Source organism: Cetorhinus maximus, chromosome 16, assembly GCF_964194155.1.
Source record: "Cetorhinus maximus chromosome 16, sCetMax3.hap1.1, whole genome shotgun sequence".
NCBI lineage: Eukaryota > Metazoa > Chordata > Chondrichthyes > Lamniformes > Cetorhinidae > Cetorhinus > Cetorhinus maximus.
Genome location: NC_135894.1, coordinates 96,701,060 through 96,707,309, shown reverse-complemented (window position 1 = coordinate 96,707,309; position 6,250 = coordinate 96,701,060).

Sequence of the window (6,250 nt, the reverse complement as noted above, 5' to 3'; positions counted from 1 at the left end):
CCCCCTGAATAAGGGCAATTAGGGATGGGGAATAAATACTGGCCTTACCAGCAACACTCATATCCCATGAATGAATAAAAAAAAATTAGTTCCCAGTCTTGACCACCTTGCAGCTCCAGTTATGATCCCTGTAGAGGCTGATGACTTTAAAAAAAAGAGGTGGATTTCTCAGCAACCGACAGAAAGAATCACAGGACAAGATTTCACATTTTTAGACTTTTACTGTGACAAACAAACTAAAATCAACATAGATCAAACGTTACTTAACGGGCAACTAATACCCCCAACTAAAGAATAGGGTTTAACTAATTAACTCAGTTGAAATATGTCATATGACCCATTTTTACTTTACACTATGCTTCTGGCAGATGGGTAGTAATACATGTCAGGAAGATATAATTGTCATAATGTTATTGGAATTTATTGGTAAGTAGAGTAATAGGGAGGGTCTGTGTCTATGTCGGTGTGTGTGTGCAATTTAACTGAATTAAAGACAGCTGGTCTGAAGGCTTTGATGTATTAGAAGATAAGCTGGGTTTGAAATATTGAGTAGGTAGACATAGGTGTAAAGGGAGCACCTGCATTATTAAATAAACCAGACTTGATTGTTTTCAAAGAAGGGGTGAAATGTGTCACCTAGCCAGGTGTAGCTCAGAAATAGTGTTTATTGTTCCCAAAGATCACTGGTAAAATTAGTACTATGAGAGATTTTTATTATCAGAGGTAAAGTCCAAAGACATAGTGAAACAATGGGAATTTGCATTCAATGGGGAAAATATGTATTAAGGAGCAAAGGTTGTGTGTAAGGGTAGGGATTTTAAGATCTAACAAGCGTGAAAAACCTTCAGCATCTAAGCCTTAAGCTGCTGTCTACAAAGAACTGAAGTTAAGGAAAGTCATTTTGAATTGGATTATTCAGGGTATCGTGTTTCTTTGCCTGGGCCTTTTAAAATCTGTGTGTCTTACTGTTGCCTTAATGAAAGTGTAACCGGGACTTAGATTAACTAGGGGATTTAGAATTTATCTTAGTAGTAATTTGTAGATCTATATGTGTATTTAAAATCATTTCTTTCATAAAGGTTTAATTTAGTTTTGTAAGAAAGCTACAAGACTTGGTGGTCTTAATGTGACTGAATTCAAAGCCCGCAGCTCAAAATTTACACAAATTGCAAAACAAGTTGTGGCAGTTGTTTCAAGTTTCCCTCTGGGATTTGAGCAGCTCAGCGTTTACCATTGGCTGTGTTATAACAATACACGATTAAGACCCAGGGAACTCCCAGTTTCCAGCAGGCTCAATTCTCCCCGCCATGCCAAGTCAAATCTACCGATGTCCTTCAAAAATCATTCCACTCAGCTGGAATATCCCAGCACCTTGGTGACTCATTGTTCTTTCAATCTTGAAAAGTCCCATCAGTCCTGTTCCCTCCCTTTTGAACAGAAAACCAACTTTTACAAGCAATTGCTCAGTTGCTTACACAAAAACAGTTCACCCTGATGGTCATAGCAGTAGCTGCTGCTTCTCCCCCACAGCAGTAAATCCTTTGTCCCTTTCTCTCTTTTTCTCTCTCTCTCTCTCTCCATCTGCCTCTGTGTCAAAAAAGCAGCTGTCTCTTTTCTGTGTCCAAGGTGTGAAAATTGTCACTTGTTTTTCAATAGGTTTTTGTTTGGGCTATTTTTTCCCCATGATGGCCAGATCACGTGGGCTTGTCTTCGGGCAGAGTTAGTAAGATCACCATCCCCGCCCCACCCCTCTATAGGACATTTTTTTACCTTAGGCTAAAAGAGACATTTTAAAACATACCCATCTTGTAAACTCTCCCAGCCATAGAACCCCTTAATGGCTACCGAGCCTTACATTCCTAGTTGAATTTGTGCCTGCGATATATTCAGTTTGCCTCTTATACTAAGTTTGGTTATATAAAGAACACTTATGTGGGACACACACCCTAACATGTCCTTCTGTTCTAATGTTTTACTCACATTTTTTATTTCATTCTCCAGGTTTAATCGCTTTTCATCATTTAGTTTTCCATTTATCTTTATTCCTGAAAGCACAATTTCTGAATGTTACTCTACTATTTTCCCTTATTCTTGTTTTTGAACTGTTATTCATAACTTTCCCCTCACTCACTAAGGAAGTTAAGAATGTTAACAAATTGAAAGAAAAGGCGCATGGTCTGCAAAGATTCGCCGTCGGCCAAAAGACTTGGAACGTTTTAGGAGGCAGGAGCGGATGACTAAAAAATATTTAAGAGGGAGAAATAATAAAATGAGACTAAATTGGCATGAACTATAAAAACAGACAGTAAAAGCTTCTGCAGCTTCTGCAGGTATATAAAAAAAGGAAGCGAGTAGCTAAAGTGAGTGTTGGTCCCTTGTAGGCTGAGACTGGTAATGGATAAGGTGCCACAAACGCGATAACAGTTCATGATGTTGGACATCGTTGGTGTTGTACCTGTTGGATAGGATCAGTTTCTACAGTTCCTTGTCCTCTTTCTCAATTGGGTTTCCCTTACTCTGTATAATGTTAGTTACACCAACCCTGTTTTGAACTGGCTCTTCTCCAGGAGGTGTGACTGAAATCTAGAGTAAACTATTCTGGTAGTGCCCCACCCCTTATGGTGATGGAGTTTCTCCATCTCACACTCCAGCTCAATGATCCTGAGCTGCAGAAATTCGAGACAGAGATATCCACTGCAGATGTGTTCACCCTGGAAAGTTTCATTTTCCACAAGCTCCCACATAATGCAGTCCAGGCACACACCTGCTCTTCCATATCTTGGCCTGCTTCTTCTTCAGTTCTCTGCCCAAAGGCACGTCTGACCCACAGAGCCATGATCTCCACCACAGGTAAGGTGAGGTGGCATGCCCCAAATCCACCCCACCAGATCAGGGATCAAACTCCATGCTGTTGGCATCAATCCGATCCACTCCTTTTATGGTCACTCTGCTGTCCACTCTCGGCACAGAAATAGCCTAGTGGGCCTTCCATTCCATTTTGGCAATGTTGCTCCCACTCAAGCCTCCTCCCATTCTTCCTCATCTTATTGTTGGCATAATGTTCCATTCCTTACGCCCTCACACACTTATTTAGATTCTCCTTAAATACATCTTGATATTTTCCTCAACCACTGCCTCTGGCATTGAGTTCCACAATCTCACCACTCTCTGGGTAAAGATGTTTGTTGGTGTTTATCCTATATTACGTATGAGCTATTGCACCTTCAGTTTCAATTCCTTTTGCATCCTTAGGGCTCTTACCTCTTAGCTGGTTGAAAAACATTGCTGTTGCATTTTTTCTCCTGCAGCATCTTTTCTCCAGGTTCCTGTTTGCCCACCATTTTAACCTATAGCTGCATGCCTCATATTTGCCTCAGTGGATCCCTTAGCCTTTCTGTAGACTTCATGGCAATATCTTTTTCTTGTCAATTAATTGTTAATTGCTAATTCTATTACGGTCACTATTGCTGAGTTTTCCCCTGTTAATCACAGATAAACTCAGCATTATTCTCTTAAGGGTGTTCCACGAACCCTCTATGAAAGCATTATTGGGTGTCATCCCCAATTCAGTTGGTCCTGCTCTCACCGGTGAGACGATTGAGAAGATTGTAGATTTGAGCCAAATTCTGAAACTTGAACACAAAACTCTAGTCGATACCTGTGCAGCACTGTGAGAATGCTGGACTGTCAGAAGTCCTGTCATTCAGTTAAATCGAGGCCTTGTCTGCTTTCTCAGGTAGATGTAAAAGATCCAATGGTACTATTCAAAAAGAGCAGGGGGCGTTATCACTAGTGTCCTGGCTAATATTTATCTCTCAAACAATATCACTGAGTAAAGATTGTCTGGTCGTTATCACATGGTTATTTGTGGGGAAATTCCTGTCACAAATTGACTGCCATGTTCCTGACATTACAACAGTGACTACACTTCAAAAGCAGTTCATTGGCTGTAAAGGGATTTTGGACAACTCAAACATGAAAGGTGCAATATAAATTCAAGTCTTTTTTTTCAAATATTGAACAACCATGCACCCCTCTTTAATCTAATTCCTTAGGTCTTCCCAAATTTACTTGAAGCTAATCTTTTTAACCTTATGTAACTGGCTCTTGGCCTTGAGCATTTCTGAATTCTAGATCATTCTGTACTTGTGCAATTTATTTGGGCGTGGAGCTGAATGGACTATAATCCTAGCTCCTTTTTGGGACTATTCCAGATCAGGCATACTCCTCAGATGATCAATCGTACTTGAGGTTGAGAAAGACAAGTCTCATAAAAACCTTAAGTGGGTCTGAAGAAATAATCTAACTCTTCCTGAAGGAATGGAACCACCAGAGAATATCACCATCCTCCAGGTAACCTTTTCAAAATGTTTTAGCCAGACTATAACAACCCGGATATTATAAGGGCCCGGCCATCTCTCCTCAACAATGTACCTCTCCACTGAAGAGTGTACGGAGTTGGGTCCTCGAGTTTGGATACAGAAGATTACATGAGACAAAATATTTTCTAAGTTATATTGAGTTTTTTGAGGAGGTGACCAGGTGTGTAGATGAGGGAAGTGCAGTTGATGTAGTTTATATGGATTTCAAGCAAAGCCTTGGACAAGGTCCCACATGGGAGACTTGTAAAGAAGGCAAAGGCACATGAGATACAGGGTAATTTGATAAGGTGGATTCAAAATTGGCTTAGTTGTAGGAGACAGAAGGTGATGACAGAAGGATGCTTTAGTGACTGGAAGCCAGTGTCCAGTGGCGTACCACAGGGATCTGTGCTCGGTCCCCTATTATTTGTCATTTATATAAACGACATAGATGACTATGTGGGAGGTAGGATTAGTAAGTTTGCGGATGACACAAAGATTGGCTGGGTGGTTAACAGTGAGGTTGAGTGTCTTTGGCTACAGGAAGATATAGACGGGATGGTCAAACAGGCAGATAAGTGGCAGGTGGAATTTAATGCCGAAAAGTGTGAGGTGATACACTTTGGAAGGAGTAATTTGGCAAGGAAGTATTCAATGAACGGCATGGCACTAGGAAGTTCTGAGGAACAAAGGGACCTTGGCGTGCGTGTCCATAGATCTCTGAAGGCAGAGGGGCATGTTAGTGGGGTGGTGAAAAAGGCATATGGGACACTTGCCTTTATCAATCGAGACATAGATTACAAAAGTTGGAGTTGTATAGAACCTTGGTGAGGCCACAGCTGGAGTACTGTATGCAGCTCTGGTCGCCACATTATAGGAAAGATGTGATTACACTAGAGTGGGTGCAGAGGAGATTCACCAGGATGTTGCTTGGGATGAAACATTTAAGTTATGAAGACAGGTTGGATAGACTTGGGTTGTTCTTGTTGGAGCAGAGAAAACTGAGGGGCGACCTGATCGAGGTTTACAAGATTATGAGAGGCATGGACAGGGTGGATAGGGAGCAGTTGTTCCCCTTAGTTGAAGGGTCAGTCAAAAGGGGGCATAAGTTCAAGGTGAGGTGCAGGAGGTTTAGGGGAATGTGAGGAAAATCTTTTTTACCCAGAGGGTGGTGACGGTCTGGAATGCACTGCCTGGGAAGGTGGTGGAGGCAGGTTGCCTCACATCCTTTAAAAAGTACCTGGATGAGCACTTGGCATGTCATAACATTCAAGGCTATGGGCCAAGTGCTGGTAAATGGGATTAGGTAGGTAGGTCAGGTGTTTCTCATGTGTTGGTGCAGACTCGATGGGCCGAAGGGCCTCTCCAAGTGGAGATAGATACTCTCCTTCAGGAATTTCTCCAATAGTTTCCCTACCACTGACATGAGACTCACTGGCCTCTAGTTCCCTGGTTTTATCTCTACAACCCTTCTTAAATAGCGGAACCACATTAGCTGTTCTCCAGTCCTCTGGCACCTCCCCCGTGGCCAGAGAGGAATTAAAAATTTGGGTCAGAGCCCCTGCGATCTTCTCCCTTGCCTCCCTCAGCAGTCTGGGACACAAATCATCCTGACCTGGAGATTTGCCCACTTTTAAGCCTGCCAACACCTCCAATACCTTGTCACTCCCTATATCAGTTTGCTTACGAACCTCGCAGTCTCTCTCCCCGAGTTCAATACCTTTATCCTCATTCTCTTGGGTGAAGACGGACGTGAAGTATTCATTCAACACTCTAGTGATGTCCTTTGGCTCCACCCATAGATTGCCCCCTTGGTCCATCATCGGCCTTACTCTTTCCCTGATTATCCTCTTCCCATTGATATACATATAGAATATCTTGGGATTTTC